General features: G+C 37.5%; 1 pseudogene; it reads left to right on the top strand.

Annotated features, from left to right (window-relative positions):
* Positions 1 to 19,193: 19,193 nt before the first annotated feature.
* On the top strand, positions 19,194 to 19,290 carry LOC142875509 (uncharacterized; annotated as a pseudogene).
* The last annotated feature ends 254 nt before the right edge of the window (positions 19,291 to 19,544 follow it).

The following is a 19,544-nucleotide window of genomic DNA, read 5'->3' on the forward strand; positions in this document are numbered from 1 at the left end:
AACTGGATTTCTCATACCATGCTGGCAGAACGCAAAATCGCACAGCCACTCTTATACCACGTAACAGGGTAGTTGCTTAGATTTGTCAATTTCTTAAAAATAACTTTGCAGTTTCTTAAAAAAAAAAAAAAAGGTTGAACATATTTTACCTATGATCCAACAATCACATTCCTGTGAATTCATGCCAGAGAAATGAAAACTTCAATCCACAGAAAAACCTGTACACAATGTTCATAACAATTTTTTTTTGTAATAGCAAAGATCCAGAAATACTCACATGTCCTTCAATGAGTGAAAGGTTAATCAAACTGTGGTGTGTACAATGGAATACTACTCAGCAATAAAAGGGGTTGAACTATAGACACACAGCAGCTTGGATAGCTCTCAGGATATTATGCTGAGTGAAAAATCCAATCTCAAAATGTCACATATTGCACAACAGTATTTATATAACATTGTCAAGATAATATTATAGAGATGGAGAACAAATTAGTATTTGCCAAGGGTGAGAAATTGCAGGGGACAGAGTGACAGTATAGTTATAATGCGATAATATGAGACCTTTATTGTGATGGAATAGTTCTATATCCTAACTATGATGATGGTTACACAGATCTATATACATAATGAAATAATACACCAATTTTACTGATGTCAATTTCCTAGCTTTGATATGTACTATAGTTATATAAGATGTTACCATTGGGAGAAACTGGGCGATAGTGTACTATAGCTATATAAGACACTACCAATGGCAGAAACATGGAACTTCTCTCTACTATTTGTGAATAAATAATTTTTTCAAATATAAAAAAGTTTTAACAAAATATTTAATAACATTAGAAAATGCTCATGTTATAAGCAGGGTACTGACTATACATGCAGGAAAACTATTCATATTTACATGCAATCACCAAATAGTGGCTGAAAAGGAAAAAAAACACCCCTAGTGATATGGTACTGATTGTGCCTAGGAAGCAGAATTTAAATTTTGTTTCTTATCTGTACTTTACATAGCTTCTACTATGGGCACATATTAATTTTATAATCAGATCCCAAAATTCTGTTTCCGTGTGATCCACCAGAAGGCAATCCTTTAAAAAAAAAAAAGGCAAGTTGTGTATGTTCTGCTAAAATTAGTGAGCTAGAACTTGTTTCTGAAAAGAAACTGCAGATATGAAAGTAATTCCCCAAGAGGATCAACTAGTTCCCCATATAAAAACCAAGCAAAATCTTACTTTGATTATAAGGGTTCTACTTGTGTGAGGTCATTTGTTTTTTAGCTAATTATAGATCCCAAATTAATAAGACTAACCAAATACCATGACTATACCATTTAAATCACATAGACTAATTTTATAGCTATTAAAGCAATGATGTTGATTTACTTGGGGTATATTTTCTGACTTCAACAAGGTAACAATCAGAAAGCATGTGCTACTCATTATGTTTAATATAAATCATCCATTATGACCACTAGAGCAAGATCAACCATATATCTGACAAATTAACCCGAGGTAAACATTAATGTTCAGGTCTTTATTGAAGTGTTTTATATGGAGTAATTACCATGAAGCTGTGCTCCTTTACATGCTTCCTCTGTGAGCTTTGTTGGTGTTCATACATAAACAAATAAATTATTCATACTCTCTACATTTAACACTTAATGTTTTCTCTTTGCATAATTTACATTTGTGAACTTATTTTTTTAAGTATTTCTAAAGGAGACTCCACACATCTCCAGGATGAATTTAATGACAGGAGATAACTGGGGTTTATGATTTTTCTCTGGCTATTTAGGAAAACAAAGAACAGCCTACTTATTATTCAAATATAAAGCCTCTATTCATCAAAAAAGGCATTGATTTCATATTTTTTGCCTAAAATAATCCTGAATTATTTTAACTCATAAGACAAATGCCATCCAAATTGTGATTTCAAGATAGGCTCCCAATCAAAAGGAATATAGCACTGAGTTGAAAATCAAATGTTTCATCTCATTTTTTAAAAAGCTCGAATAACAGGAATGCAAATGAGAAAAAAATACACACATAAGTCCAAAACAAGAAAAATTCTCTTAATCCAGTTGACATTCTAAAGAAAATGCTGCCCGTTGTTGCATCAGAAACAGTAACAGACATAAATGTAAGTATCTTAGTTGGAAGGACACAACAAATATACGCGTAGATGTAGGCAGTGTGGTATAGTGAAAAAAGACAGACAAGCACAGACTCAAATCCTGCTTCCCAAGAACTCATAGTTGAGCAATGATCAAGTTCAGGGCCAGACCAGGAACTCTCTAGGTTTCAGGTTACAGCCCCTTACCCCCCTTGGAGCCTCTCTTAAGTCAGCACTGCTATGTTCCAGCCTAGAAATACCCAGGTTCTTGGTTCCACTCAGGCCAGTACTGCACCATTGCTGTCAGAGCTCACCTGAATGTTCTGAATTTTTCAAATTGCTGATCCATTATCTCCCCTCACCAAATACCTCTCACCATCCCTGGAGTGCAGTGGTAGCCCCTGGGGCTGGTGGCCATAAGTTTCCTCTTTTACCACTCTTCTCTTGAATCCCTTCTACTATTCTAGCTAAGAGAGAGAAGTGATCACCCAGCTCTTCTGAGGATCCACTGTGTAGGAACTATCTCATTCCCAGGTAGCTGTACTCACCCCAAACACCTGTTCTGTCTCCACCTTCTGGACCCACACAGAAAGAGCTAAATTCCTTTGCATTAGCATTATCATCCCCATGGTTACTAATATTTCATGGGCCTTTATTCATGTATCAGACACTTGGCTAAAAGCTCTACATATATTACCTGGTTTGATCAGCTAACACCCTATATCAGCAGGTGCTCACTCAACAAACCAACAGCACATCATGTTCTCAGGTACAAATTATTGATCTTTTTGATGTGTTATTGAATTCAGTTTGCTAGTATTTTGTAGAGGATTTTTAGATCTATGTTCATAAGGGATACTGGTCTGTAGTTTTCCTTTTTTGTTGTGTCCTTTCCTGGCTTTGGCATCAAGGTGATACTGGCTTCATAGAATGAGTTAGGGAGGGCTCCTTCCTCAATGTTATAAAACAGTTTCAGTAGAATGGATGCTGGTTCTTTTTTGTAGGTCTGGTAGAATTTGGCTGTGGATCTATTTGTGATGGGGCTTTTGTGTTGTTGTTGTTGTTGTTGGAAGATTTTTTATTACTGTTTCAATCTAGCTACTTGTTATTGATCTGTTCAGAATTTCTATTTCTTTCTGATTCAGGGTTGGGAGACTGTGTGTTTCCAAGAATTTATCCATTTCCTCTAGGTTTTCTATTTAATAGTTTGTGTACATAGAGATTTTCATAGTACTCATTGACAATATTTTGTGTTTCTGTGGTATCAGCTGTAATGTCTCCTTTTTCATTTCCAATTGACCTCATTTGAGTACTTTCTCTTCTATTTCTGGTTAATCTATCTAGTGGTATATAGATTTTGTTTATCTTTTCAAAGAACCAATGTTTTATTTTGTTGATGCTTTGTATGGTTTTTTGGTCCCCATTACTTTTAGTTCTGCTCTGAGCTTTCTTACTTCTTTCCTTCTGCTGGGTTTGGTCTTGGTATGTTCTTTTTCTAGTTCTTTGAGGTGTGAAATTAGGTTGCTAATTTATAATCTTTCTGTCTTTTATATGTAAGCATTTAAGGCTGTGAACTTTCCCTTTAGTACTGCTTTATTGTATTCCATATATTTTGGAAGCTTGTGTTGCCTTTGTTGTTCAGTTCAAAAAAAAAATATTTCTTTCTATCTCAATTTCAAGGATCCTTCAGCAGAAGGTTGTTTAATTTCTATGTATTTGTGTAGTTTTGAGTGTTCCTCTTGGAATTGATTTATAGTTTTATGTCACTGTGGTCTGAGAAGATGCATGATATGATTTCAACTTTTCTAAATTTTCTGAGACTTGTTTTGTGGCCTAACATATGATCTATCTTGGAAAATGTCCCATGTGCTGATGAGAAGAGTGTATATTCTGCAGTTTGGAGGTCGATTGTTCTGTAAATGTCTGTTAGGTCCATTTATTCTAGAATCCCATTTAAGTCTAGTGTTTCTTTGGTGATCTTCTGCCTCAGTGATCTGTCTAGATCATTGGAGTGTTGAAGTTCCTAGGTATTATGATGTTGTCGTTTACTTCTTTCTTTAGATTTAGTGGGAGCTCCTGTGTTAGATGCATATATATTTAAAATTGCTATGTCTTCTTGTTGAATTTATCCCTTTATCATTATATAATAACATCTTTGTCCTTTTTTATCATTATTGATTTAAAGTCTTTTTTATCTGATGTGAGAATAGCTACTTCTGCTCACTTTTGGTTTCCATTGGCATGAAATATTTTTTCCACCCCTTTTATCTTGAGTCTTTGCAACTTAAATGGGTTTCTTGGAGAAATCATATATTTGGGTCTGTTTTTTAATCCATTCAGTCAATCTACATCTTTTAAGGGGGACATTAGGACTGTTAGCATTGATATGTGGCATACTGTTCTAGTCATCATTTTCATTGTTACCTAGATGCTTTGTTCTCTCCCTTATGTTCCTCTTTTATTAAGAGCTCTGAGTTTTAACTTTTGGGTGTTTTTACACAGATAGCTATTAATTATTCTGCTCCATGTATAGAACACTTTTAAGCATTTCTTATAGGGCAAGTCTAGTGGTGACGAATTCCCTTAGTGTTTGCTTGTCTTGGAAAGTCTCTATTTAATTTTATTTTCTTTCTCCTTCATTTATGAAACTTAGTTTTGTAGGAGACAAAATTCTTGGCTGGCAGTTATTCTGTTTAAGGAGACTAAAGATAGGGCCCCATTCCTTTCTGGCTTGTAAGATTTCTGTTGAGAAGTCTACTGTTAGTCTGATGGGGAAAACCACATTTTAATCTTAGGGTTTGGAAAGGCTACCTCATTAGTTTCCCAGGGATTCTTTCATCATGCCCTGGGAGGTTTTGAAATACAGATTACAGATCAGAGAACCCAAAGGCATCCACCCTCTCACTTTTCTATAAATAGGAAGCGTTGAGTGCCATGTGTGAGCACTCTGTGGCTCTCCTATGTCCCAGCTTTCTTGAAGAGTCCATCTTACCACTAAGTAGTGTCCCACCACCTTTATATTTGACGTTTCCCATATTATGAGGTTTTTCTTCAGGGCCTGATCATGATTTTCTGTCATATATGTGGACCTTATGTAGGAATCCAAATTCTAGCTCTTTGCATTTCTCTTAGTCTTCTTTGGTACTAAATGAGGCCAAGAATAGAAGGTAATGTAGGCCTTTTTATATGACCCTGAGTTTCTCAAACCCCTGGCCCCCATCCCACAGAGGGGATAGGGAAGCCTAAATGATTAAACTTGATCCTTTTAATGCTAAAGAGATGGGGCCAAGTAAAATAGAAACCCTGAAAAATTAAATGTGCTTAGGAAACTCAGGCAAGTTATCAAACCTCAAGTAGCCAAGTCTCTATAAGAGTTTCCTTGGACTTTTACATATTCTTGCAACAAATAACATATTTAAAGGGCAGTGGATCTCATCCTTTATCAATCAGAGAACACATTTGCAGAATCCAGAATCCAGTCCATAGTTAAGATGAACTTTTTTTTTTTTCCTGGTCCTTTCATTTATTTCTTTAAAATTGTTTTATCATTACCATGCAAGCTTGTGCCTGAATTACAGCCTTTAATAAAGCCATGACAGTTTTATTTCTCAGATGCCTGATGACCATATTAACCTCTCCTCAGTCAGGTTATTAATTGCACATGTTCTGCCTGCATCCTTTTGGTGTGGCTTCTAGGCAGACAGAGTGAGAAGGCTTCCCAGGAAAGGAAGGACATGTTTGTAGTTGGCCCTGTAGGAGTGTTTGCATAATTACGGGAATGATTAAGGTGGCGTTTTCTAAAACAGACAAGTGTACTAAGTTTTAATATGTTTCATGACAACGCATAAGACAAGAATGCATGTTGTATCTGATACAGGACCTTGCAGGTCGCCAAAATAAATAAATATATGCAGAGGTGCCGGAATGAATTCAGTTATGAGTATAAACAGAAACTTCAAGGGGAAATGAGCTTTGATTCTCGACAAGAGAATTGCTTGTGATCTGAATGAGGACAGCAGTATAGCAAAGGTGACAAAGAGCCTGGGGACATGAAGTCTTAGATAGTTTTCTCTAATCCCATGTTGTAAAGACAGCTTAATATGAGGGAGGGATGGCAGGAAGGGCTTTGATGAATCCTGAGATTGGAGTTAAACCTTTTCTAATTTCGCTCACCAGTATTTAATCTTATAACGGCGCATCCTTAATCAAAACTCAGAGGGAATCTTTAATCTCGTGTATATAAAATGAAAGATGATCAGAGGCCCCTGACCTACCTGTGCTTCCAGCTGTTTCCTTTTTTTCTATCTTCCAGGTTATTCATACCGCCCAGTCATCCCAGTTACAGAAAGATGGCATCCTGATTTTTTAGGAGAATGAAAATGAAGAACGTAACAGTTAATGTTGATGTTCAATCTTGCATCTATTCATTCATTAATACTTTCTGTCAGTGGTTAATGGGCATCTCTTATGTGGCTGGCAATGTTTTACATATTAATACAGAGCATGAACGAGACCCACATGTCTATTTTCACAGACTGCATTTTAGAATCTAAGAAGGACTTTTTTCTTTTTTTTTCGGCATATTATGGGGGTACAGATTTTAAGGTTTCAATAAATGCCCATTTCCCCCCTCCCCCAAAAGTCTGAGTCTCCATCATGACCATCCCCCAGATGGTGCGCATCTCACTCATTATGTATGTATATACCCGCCTCCCTCCCCCCTCCCACCTGCCCAATACCCTATTACTGTAGCACCTATGTGTCCACTTAGGTGCTGCTCAGTTAATACCAGTTTGCTGGAGAATATATCTGGTGCTTGTTTTCCCATTCTTGGGAAACTTCACTTAGTAGTATGGGTTCCAGCTCTAACCAGGAAAATATAAGATGTGCTATATCACCACTAAGAAGGACTTTTTCACCCTTCCCTTGCTAAGTAAGCAAATGCACGTGATCCAGGAACATAAATATGCTTGTAAGGAGTAAATAACACTATAGAAAATTTTTTCTGTTTCAGATGACTGAAAGGGGCACATTGTTTGCTGAAGAAATTCTTCATGCAGCTGGTAAAATGTTTGGATCCTGTTAGGAGATTGATAACCAGGTGATAAAATGCATCATTCCAGCATCACAGGATTTTAATGACCAGATGAAGGCTTTGAATAATGCCTGATGAATCTTTTTATGCACAATAAACAGGACTCCAGAGCCAAGTCGCCCACGCCCCCACCTTGCCCCATCCTATATGTGACTTTTATACTGAAATATCCCTGGACAACAAGAACAGTTACTCATATTGTACTTTTTCCCTTGATCCAAATCCTACCATATCCAGGTCATACCTCCTTCCTATTACCACTCTAAAAAGCTTTTTATTTTAAGAATATTATTAATATTAAAATATTTCAATTCTTCAGCATCCAAATTCAATTTTTTTTAGAGGAACCAGATTTAAAGGACAGACATCTGTAAATATAAACACACTGAAAAAAACCCACAACAATTAAAAAATACTAAATTCCTGAAAATGCATCGCTATAACCAAAATAATGATTTTTATAAAATGCAGATTTTCAAGGGGAAAAAAAGTATGCTTTTCATTTTTGAGAGAGTTTTCTAGGTTGGATCCTTCTACATTTTCATTAGCAAAGGAGTGGTAGGTTTCTTTGCATTCCCTGCTGTGGTCCTTCTTTACAAATTAATGAGTCCGCCACATAGGATGCTGGTAAGAAGGCAGAATCATGGAAATAACACAAAAAGAATAACCATTCTGCACTCAGATTTACTCCATACACTGTACTATGGGCAACACTCACTGCAGCAAAGTATTAAATGACAACATCCACAACCAAAATGATATTTTCTGTGTGTAAGAGCATAAGCAATCGCAAGATTGTTTATTAACTTGGGCAGAAAACACCTCCCTCTTTTCAGCTGTTCTTTCTGGTTGAGACCAGACAGATTCCCAGAGATATCCTACATGCCACTCTGGAGTCACCAGACACCAAGCTCATTGATTCTTCTTTATTGCTTGTCTAGAAGACCGTTTGGTCATGTGGAGGGGGAATATCAGCTGTACGTCAGTCATACTTCATTTGTGAGAGAATTTGTGCACTATGAACAGGTTAATAAAAAGGATACTAGAAAACATTGAATCAAAAATAGCGTGGCAAACATAAAAGGTTGGAAACCACTGTGACTCTACAAAAACAAGTACTCACTCTGAAAAAGAACTCAACTGCTCGCACAGTAGCCTATTGCAACCGGGAGGAAGAGTAAACTATAGGACAGAAATGTAAAGATCCCAGATCATAGAACAGAAAGAAGAAGAGATTCTTATAGCACGTCTCTTTTCCCAGCATTGTTCTGGAATAGGAAAAGGGGCGTGAAGGGAAGTCAAAAGCGGCAAACACTATGGCCACTTCCTGCCTTGTCTTCTAACCAGTAGCCCCAACATTTGACGTTCAAGAGAATCACTTTCTCCACCAAATTCAGTGGCTGCCAGACAATCTCTTTCCTTTTAAAAAAAAATTATTTTGCAATATCTGAGACATAGAAAAGCAAATAAGTGCTGTGAATCTATTTGGGTTAGGAAAAAAAAAAAGGAAAGGAAATGAGAATGATGCAAGTACCTATATATCCACCACTTAAGAAATAAAATATCCCTAACCCATTATATCTGTTTACCCATTCCCAATTATATCCTCTGCTTCACTCCCAAAGGCAACCATTGTCTTGAATTTACGGTTTGCCTTTCCCGAGCATTTCTTTGTACTTTTACTCAATATATATGTAGCACTAATTATTGCATGATTGTTGTATGTTTTTACCCTTTATATGTTCTTCTATTTTTTAACCTTTAAATAGTTTTCTTTTGTATGTTTTTAATTGTTATATATTCTTCCGCAACTTGCTTTTTCAAGCAACATTATGTCTATGAGGTTCTTGCATGAATATGTTTGGCTCTAGTTCATTAATTTGGGGTGCTATATAGTACTCCGTTATATGAATAAATCACCATGGGTTAATCCACTTTTCTGTTAAAAGGTACTGAAGTGGTTTCTAGGTTTTGGGTTGTTTTTTTTTTTCTATAAACCATTTGGCTCTATCTCCTGGAGTATATGGGCAAAATGTCACAGGACATATTTCTAGGAGTGAACTGCGAAGTCACAGAGCAAGTCAATCTTTAACTTTACTGAGTATTGCAAACTTGATCACCACAGTGGCTACACTTATTTACATTCCCCCCTGCTGTGCATAAGACTTGGTATTGCTTTATGTCCTTGTCACTATTCAATATTGTCAGATTTTTTAATTTCTGCCAGTATGTTTAGTGTTAAATTTTATCTCACTGTGATTTCATTTTCCATTATCCCAAATACTAGTGAATTTAATCATCTTTTCAAATGATTATAAGTAATTTATGATTTCTCATTTGTGAAGTTCCATGTTCTCTTTTTTGCCTGATTTTTGATGATGTTGTTTGTCCTTTCCTTATTGATGTGCAGAATTTCTTACATAGACTGGATATTAATCCTCTGTTGATTACACATGCTGCAAATATCTATCTCTTTTCTACTCTTATTATGGTATCCTTTGATAAACAAAAAATTTTAATGTAGTATAGGCCATCAATATTTCCTTCTATGATTTGTGGGGGTTTTGTTTTATTTATTTCCTACCCTAAAGTTTTGAATATATTCCCCTTTATTTTCTTCCAAATTTTTAGAGTTTTTATTTCCACAGTCAAGTGTTGAAGCAACCTTGAGCTCACGCCCATGTGAGGTGTGAAGCAGAGTGGCACAGTGACTTAGAGGATGGAATCTGGAACCAGACTACCTGGCTTCATTTCTCAGCTCTTCCCCTTTTTAGCCTGTCATTTAACTTCTATGTTCTTCAGTTTCTTAATCTGGAAAATGGGCATAATAATAATAATAGTACCTACTCATAGGTAAGAGTAAAGTTGCAATTAGAATATGTAAAACCTTTTAGAACAGCACTGATCAAGTGCAATGGAAAGGATTATTACTATTATTATACAGGATCTAATTTTATATTTGCATGTCGATAGACAATTTTCCCACTCCTATGTATTACCTAGTCCATCTCTTTCTCACTGACCTAACAATGCCATGTTGGTCATACATCAGCTTTCATGAAGGTGTAAACATTTTTCTAGGTTCCTTATTCTTCCATTGGTCTATTCTCCAAGGAAATTTCAATCCTGCACTTAAAATTTCCTGAATTCTAGAAATCTCTGCAAGTTATCATTATTGCCTTTTCTTTCAACTATAGTCCCATATCCACAATGTCATTCTGGTTGTTTGTGAAACCTAAAGGGAAAGGTTTCCTGTTAGTTTCCTAGGGCTGCCATAGCAAAGTTTCACAGATTAAGTGACATAAAAGTACAGTAATTTCTTGTCTTGCTGTTCTGGAAGCTGGAGGTGCAAAATCAAGGTATCAGCAGGGCTGAGCTCCCTTTGAAATCTGCAAAGACTACTCCCTTGCCTCTTACTTGCTTCTGGGAATTCACTGGCCACCTCTGGTGTTCCTTGGCTTGTAGATGCATCACTCCAATCCTTTATCTTCACATGGCATTCTCCCCTTGTCTCTTCTCTTCACCTGGAGTTCTTTTTAAAAGGGTACAAGTCACATTGGATTAGGGCCCACCCTACTCCAATATGACATCATCTCAACTCATTACATATGCCATGTGCCTATTTCTAGTCACATTCCGAGGTCTTGTGGGTTGAAACTTCATTTTCCAGGAAGGTCAAAATTCAACTTATAACAAGGGCATAGTCAAAAATACTAACCCTGGGCTTTAATCAAAGCATCTAACCCTCTCTGGGCGTCTCAATCCACCCCCTGAAGATTCTTGCCATACTATCTTCAAGTACAATAATGAAATCCTCTTGGATCCAGATGTACTAACTCTGATTTTTAAACAAATAATTGCAAACTGAGAATTCTAACCAACCGCCTCAGGAGTTCGTGAAGAATGAAGACTTCAGAACTGTACCTCCAGAGATTCTCACTCAGTGATTCAGGTGGATAGATGCTAATGCAGGTGGTCAAGAGACCACACTTTGGGGACCACTAATCTGGGCAGAAGTGTTAAAAGACGTGTCCCCCAGGGGCGGGGCAACTGGTGGAGCAGGTTGCCTCTACATTCAGCTCTCAGGTGGTTGCCCCCAACCCAACGGTCTTGGAAGAGACTATCTGTAGAGAACTCTGCTCAGCCACTTGATAAGCACTCTAGAAAGTTCGATTAATACTACTTCACCATTTAAAATCCCTTCCTTAGAGAATCATAGAATTGAACTGGTTCCAATTGTTAATTAGCAATTCAATTGCGTCTTTAGTTTTCACAGGCTGCCGTTTCCCTCAAGGCCCAAAGTATGACACTGCAGGAATCTATTCCACGCTAATGAAACTCAGAGCAAGGATTGCTTCTTTATTTGGAAAAAAGAAAAAGAAGACATCTGATATTTTTGAAAGACAACTATTTTGCCAGGCATTCTTCTAAGCACTAGCAATATGGCACAAAATAAAACAGAAAAGGTCCCAATTATTATGGAGCATGTATTCTAATAGATGGGAAATGATTGAGAAGCAAGATAAATTGATAAAATACGTATAAATTCCATGATGGTGGAGATTTCTGGCTGTTTCATTTAATGCTGCATCCCAAGTGCCCATAATGGGTCTTGGCACATAGTAGAGGGTCAACGAATACATATTGATTACCAAGTGAAGGTAATGGCACACAATGGCAAAATAATAATAATAATAATAAAGTAGAAAAATTAAATAGGGAGTGTGGTATAATCTTAAATGGAAGAATCATGGAAATCCTCCTAGAGAAGCTGTCATTGGAGTGCAGACCTGAGGGAAATGGGATGTACACATACCTGGGGAAGAAGGATGCCTTAGAACAGCCTGAGCAAAGGCCCTGAGGTGGGAGCATACTTGGTGGCTTCAAGGAACAACATGGACAGCAGGAAAGAAAGGGAAGAGAAGTATGAGGGTGGAAAGACAAGGAGGGCAAGGGGTGGCCAGAGCAGGGAGGGCCAGATGTACCACTGGGTGACACTGGCATTTGCTCTGAGATAGTGAGCCACTGAGGGTTTTAAACAGGGGAGGGATAGAAACTGCTTACATTTAAACAGGTTTATTTCAATTGCTGTGTCAAAAATACATTGAAGCAAAACAAGACATGAGCAGGAAAATATTGCAAAAATCCAATGGGAGATGGGTGTATCTTGGACAAAAATGATAGCAGTAGTAGGATAAGAAAGAGTAAGATTCCAAGTATATTTTGAAAGTTTGGGCAATTAGATGTGCTGATGCATGGGATATTGGATGTAAGAAAAAGAGAACAAAGATGCAGCCAAGTGAAGATATGAAAGAACTAGAACTGTAACCCACTGCCACTGGAAATGCAAAATGGTACAGCCACCTGGAAAAACTGAAAGATTCTTTAAGAGTTACACAATACACCTACCATACCACCCAGACATTCCATTCCCTCCATGATTTACTCAAGAGAAACGATATCAAATGTCTCCAAAAAGATCTCTACCGAATGTTCATAGTAGCTTTCTTCATAATAGCCAAAAACTGGGAGCAACACAAATGTCCATCACATGGTGAATGCATAAACAAATCACAATTTCCATCCATATAATGGAATATTATTTACAACAAAAAGAAGTAAACTACTGTTACACACAACATGAATGCATATCAAAATATTTATTCTAAATAAAAGGCATACACACAAAAGAGTACACACTGTATGATTCCATCCACATAAAATTCTAGAAAATATAAACTAGTCCTATAGGGATAAAAAGCCAATCAGTGGTCTCCTGGGGACAGATGTAGAGGGAGGGATGGGTGACAAAGGGAGATAGAAATGTTCTATAGATTAATTGTGACAGTGGATTTATGGGTATGTACATCTGTCAAAACTCATTGAATTGTACGCTTTACATGGATACAGTTTACTGAACATAAATCATGTTTCATAAAGTTGATTTTTAAAATTTTAAAAAGGATAAAGCCAGGATTTTTAGCCTGAGTGACTGGAAGAATAGAGTTGTAATTATCAGAGACGAGAACGATTGTGAGAGGAGCCAATTTTGTTGGTGGTGAAATATCAGGAGCTCCACTCTGGACATGCTGTTAATAATTTTGAGATGTCTATTAGGCATCAAATTAAAAATGTTGAGTGAGCATTCAGGAATATAAATCTGGAGTTTAGGAAATGGGCCATGCTGGAGATAAATATGTGGGAATCACAAACACGTGGATGTTACTTAAAGTCATGACACTGTGCAAGATCATTACAGGAGTGACTATAGCTAAACAACAGAAGAGATCCAAGGACTAATTCCTGAAACTCTCCAACATTAAAAGGTAGTGAAGATGAGGAATCAGCAGAGAATCTGAGAAGGAGAAGCAGTGATTAAGGAGGAAAAGCAACAGAGCCTGGCATCCCAGAAGGCAAGAGAAGCAAGGGCTTCCAGAAGAAGGAACAATCCCCGTGGCAAATTCTGCTCATAGCTCAGCAGATAGGGGCTGAGAACTGCTCGTTGGAGCACCTGGAGGTCACTACTGACCTTGATGGGGTAACAGCAAAGAAAGAAGGGAAAGAGTGATATTGGAGTTAACCCCTGTCATTAATTCATTCATGGAGTTTTGCTGAGAACAATATTAACAGAGGATAAGTGGTAAGTGGAGAAGAAGATAGGGTTAAAGGAGAGTATTTTGAGATGGGAGAAATCACAGCATGTTTTCACCCTGACAGAGAAGATCCAGAAAAACAATGTTGATGCTTTAAAGGAGATGGGGAAAATGGGGGGAGCGATGTTCCCCCATGAGCGGAAGGCAGCGGGCTGGACTGCACACACACAGGGGCTGGCTGTGTCTGGAGACCAGAAACAGGCAAGAGAATGTGGGCACTGACAGGTGGCATGGCACAGGGAGCTAGTCTCTGCTGATCACTGCCATTTTCTTGATAAATGAAGAAGCAATATTGAGAGAGAGCATGAGTGAGAAGCTGTTGGAGTCTTGAGAAGAAAGAAGAAACTACATAACAGTCAGCTAGTGCAGGGGCTGGCCCACCTGTTCTGTACGGCCTGCGTGCTAAGAATAGCTTTTACATTTATAAAGGCAATATTTGGAAAGGACTATAGCCTTTCAGAGAAAACAGGTACTCAAAGAGTTGAAGACATTTCCTTTTGGCCTACAGAGCCTACAATATTTATTGCTGGCCCTTTACATAAAAAGTTGGCCAACCCTTGACCTAGCAGAGTGAGCGAGTGAATGGGCTAAGCTATACAGCACAGTACTTCAGCAGCAGGGAAGCGCTGGGCGGGAGCTTCACAGAATATCAATCCACTGCATCCTCACACAAGGACTACAAGTTAAATATTAATAACCCAATTTTAGATGAGCTAATTGTGTCTCAGAGAGACTCAATAACTTCCTCAAGGTCACACAAATAGTAAATGGGAGGTAAAGATTCATTTAGCAAATACATTAATGTCTCAAATTCCTGTTTCCTTTCCACTCTGCCATGTTGCATCACAAAAGACTGTGACCTCTTTGTCTTTGCTTTGAATCCTGGCATGAGCAACTGCAAGGTGACGCAGATTTCCATCTGCAGCACACGTAGCAAAGCCAGACAGACCTAGGTGTAGACCTCAGGCTGCTCTTGCTGGCTTTGTGGTGTTGAAAGAGATTCATTACATTCCCATGCCTCTATTTTTCTCATCTATAAAATCAGATTAATAAAAATTAGATCATTTGAAATTGCTAATATAGAAACATTTTTGACCTAGAAAGATGACTTTCAGGTCGGGCGCAGTGGCTCACGCCTGTAATCCTAGCACTCTGGGAGGCCGAGGCAGGAGGATCGCTCAAGGTCAGGAGTTCAAAACCAGCCTGAGCAAGAGTGTGACCCCATCTCTACTAAAAAATAGAAAGAAATTAATTGGCCAACTAAAAATATATGGAAAACCTTAGCCAGGCACGGTGGCACATGCCTGTAGTCCCAGCTTCTCGGGAGGCTGAGGCAGAAGGATTTCTTGAGCCCAGGAGCTTGAGGTTGCTGTGAGCTAGGCTGATACCACGACACTCTAGCCTGAGCAACACAGTGAGACTCTGTCTCAAAAAAATAAAAAATTAAAATTAAAATAAATAAAATTAAATTTAAAAAGATGACTATTTCATGGAGTTCTGACTGATATCTATCATACAAGGATTTTGTATGATAGGATTAAAGGTAATATCGTTACATAAAGCATATATACTTTGTGGACACTTAAATGTGATTTTATGGACAATAATAATAGAAGCATTCTGATGTCTAAAGAAGTATTTATTTAGAGGGAAGGGGCCATGAAATAATCTCAACTATGTACACTCAGCCCAGAGCCACAGGGAAAAATGAGATGGGAAGCCTGGATGGGGCCTGTGGGTCTCGAGTGACACTGACCCTAAGTCTAAAGTCATCTTGATAACATTTGGCCTGTGGGCCACTTAGTGGCCAATTTCCAATACCTGGAAGACGGTCATGGGGAAGACAGATTCATCTTACTCCCGTTTGGATACAGAAGATTTAAAGAGGAATCATGGGTGGAAATTACACGAAGACAGATTTAAATACCACTAAAACTAAAACTTTCTGATAATTAGAATCACTAACCACAGAATGAGCTGCAGTGGAGGGTACAGAGTTCCCAGGGAGACTGGGAAAGCAGTAGACAACATATTGCTGGAGGAATCACATTATGGGTAAGGGTCAGACTAAATGACCTTCGAGATTCTTTCCAACTCTAAAATTTTATGAGTCAGTAGCCCCTGGTGCTGGCCTAGCAGCGCTCTGAAGTTGGACCAACTAGTCAAGTGTCTAGACTAGCAGCTGACACAGAGTCGAAATCTAAGGAATGTTTGCCCTTCTCCTTCATAGTTCCTCTGACTCAAATTCAAAAATAACCATTAAGCGGTCCTATCATTCAGCAACTGTACATATCTCCTCTTTATTTCATTCATTTTGATTCCTCATCAGTCTGCTAATTAAGAAATAGAGGAGACTGAAATTTGAATCCTCGTCTATTCTTATGAAGCTGCTGTCAGATCAAAGTCAGTTTTTTTATGTCTGAATAGGCTTTTTTCCAAGAATGGATCACTGGGATTTATATCACTAATAAGGAAAGAAAATGTTTTCCTAGAAAGACAGGATTAAAAAGAAGCAATTGGCATTTGAAAGAGAGTCGGATCACTTCACTCACAGGTGGAGGGAACAGAAATGAAATAAAGGAAGGTGAACATTAATATTTGGATTGTTTCTTTCCCAGTCACAGGCTGCAGCAAATTTTAAGACAAAAGAGCTGTCTCATAATAAGATAATTAAAGCAAGTTCGCTTTGCTTCTCTTAAAAGAGACAGGTTATAAGTAGGAAAGTTGCCTGGTAACAAATACTTTTAAATTACGATAATGAGGAAGACCCATCATTCCCCCAAAATTATAAGCAATTGAGAGTTATTATAAAGTTCTTCATATCTACCAGGCACCAGGGTGTGAGGAGAACTTTTGTACAGGAGCATGTGCTTAGAGCCATGAGAATTCAGACCCCACGGCCTCCTAGTTCAGTGACCTTGGGCAGGTTACTCGTGTCTCCAAACCTAGTGTCTCATCTGTAAGTGGAGATCATATAACATTGGCTTCATAGGATCATTTTGAAGATTAAATAAGATAATATTTATCAAGCAGTGAGCATAGTACCTGGAAAATCATGAATGTTCAAGACATATTAATTACATATGCATATCTGTTAACCTAGAAGGTGACAACATGGGGAATTAACACCCCCTCCCAAATATTGCTGAAACGCTTTATAAAGGCAAACACCATTTCCACCAATATCTAAAATTGACAGGCAATGGCTGTCAGAATTTCCAACCATAAATTCTGCAGAGTGGCATTGTGAAAATCAATCTGTAGTCTGTGCAGTTTTGTCCAAATAAAATATATGGCAACCTGGATATCCATATCAGCCCTACCTAACACCCAGGAAATTTAAAAAGTAGTTGCTTCTCTATTGAACAGGTACTATGTTTTGAAGTGATCAGAATGTTTCTACTGTATTGTAATTTTTCTATATTTTTTCAATGCTTGCAACTCCCCCAAGAAACAGGGAGTCATTGGGAATAGTAGAAATGATTCTATACTGGGCAGTATTATTCCAATATTTTAAGCTCTGCAGGGCAGGGCAGAGAAAATTAAGGTACTAGTGGCAGCACATGCTGGAGATTACAGTTTTTAGCAGATCCCACCCTCAGAAGACCAGAGAATCAAGCAGAAGGAATAGAATATTCCCCTCCAATATTCCAGCACCATGTCAGTGGGAACTTTCTGGACACTTGGGATAAAGGCTCCCATAAAGACCTGCCTTCAGCTGTCCATCTGAGAAGGAAAAAAGTACCCACTCCCCTTATCTACAGCAGATGCCAAATCCAGATTGTTTCTCCTTTATGGCTAAAGAGGAAAGAAAACGAGAGCCTGGGACCTCGTAAACAATACATTAGAATAAGAGGAAGGGGAACAACAACTATAGACTCGGAAATAATTTTCACCTCTGAAACTTATGTACCGAAAGAACCAGAATTAAGATCTAGGAAACTGAGGCCCTTCAACAAGCCACAAGACCACCTTGCTTCTTCCAAAAGCCACAGAGAGCAAATAGATAGTAGTGAGCTCAAGAAAAGATGAATTAAATTAAATCTAAAGCTGAGATTTAACAGTCATCATAATAACACATGACTACAAGGAGGCAGACAGTATACACAAAGAAGGGCTAGAGGAGGGAGACTAAAAAGTTAATAATAGCAGAGAAAAAGAGCAAGTGAAAAGCAGATGTCACCATGACAAATCAAACACGTCTGATGTTCAGAAACTTTAAACAAAGGAAAGAGACAAAGAAGCAAGTTATGAATAAGGTAATGATTCTGAAGGAGAGTTTGGAAAACCAATTAAATAATTTAATGTCTTTCTCAGGAGAATACCAAGATAATTAGGAGCCAAGCAGTTATCAAAATCATGAACAAAGAATATGTTTTTGAGTCGAGGAAGCCCTAAGCATATAAACAAAAGGGCATGCGCCCTGTGATCTGTAAAATGAATAGAGAAAAATATAAATTCAATAACATTCTGAAACTGTTTTATAACTACAAAGACAAAAAAAGACATCTTGTAAACATTCACCTGGAAAATACCTGGTCACTATGAAGAAACAAAGTCAAGATGATCTTATACTTCTATGTCACATTAAATTTCACACACACAACAATGTTTACAGAATTTTAAGGAGAAAAATGTGGAACCTAAGAATTTTCAATTCAGGCAACAGGAAAAACATTTTTAATATCTAAGTTCTTATGTAAGGTTTTATGATACCTTTCTTGGAAAAAATTAAACTAAAGATATCTTTAAACAAAGCAAAAGAAAAGAAAAATTGAGATTACAAACCTGAGAAAGTTGTCTTAGAAAATAAGGAGTATCAAGAACCAAAATCATCTGTGGTGAATTTAGTCTAAATAAGTATTATTACAAACACAAATACAAATTATACAAGGTAAACTTAAAAATAAGAACTGTAAAATTTTTCTGAATAATTTAAAGGTAATTATATACATTGTATTAGCAAAGTATGGTAGGAGACAGGTATCAAAGTGAAATAAATTTATCATGCTACTTAAAATGAGGACAAATGATCCAATCTCCTTGATAACTAAAGAAAAATGTGTTTTAAAATATTTCTTTAAAATTCAAGGGCAATCACTAGAAGACTCTGAAGAGGATTATGTAACTTCCAACCAGTGAGAAAATTGAAACAAAGAAAATATGGTTAAAGATCAGAAGATATGAGACAATGGAAACTGCAAAATGAAGTAAAGAATAAAAAATTATAAAATAACATGACACGTTGAATTAGTTATGATAAACTAAATTAATAATGGCTTTGAAACATGTGATTTTGTTTTCTGATCTAACAAATATAGAAGTAGATCTTTTGTGGTTCATTAGTGTGATGATTGGGTCTTCACGCTCATGTGTGAGATGTGCCCCCTTCAGACCTTGCTACATCATATTACCTGTCTGATGTGAAAAAGAAACAGGGAGAAGGGAAGAAAGGGAAAAGAAAGAAAAAGGGAAAAAAATCCAGAAATCCAGACGTAGGCAAATCTGGGCAGACTTAGTAGTTCCACAGAATCATCCAGCACCTGGGATATGTACGGTTTTATGCACCGCTATCCTAGTGTGGTCCTTGTCCAATACAGATGCCCCGGCTCCAAATATCATGTCCGGATTCCAGCTAGCAGAAGGGGAAAAGGAAAGAGATGCATGATGCCTGCCCC

The sequence above is a fragment of the Microcebus murinus genome, chromosome 1 (assembly GCF_040939455.1).
Source record: "Microcebus murinus isolate Inina chromosome 1, M.murinus_Inina_mat1.0, whole genome shotgun sequence".
In the NCBI taxonomy this organism is placed as follows: domain Eukaryota; kingdom Metazoa; phylum Chordata; class Mammalia; order Primates; family Cheirogaleidae; genus Microcebus; species Microcebus murinus.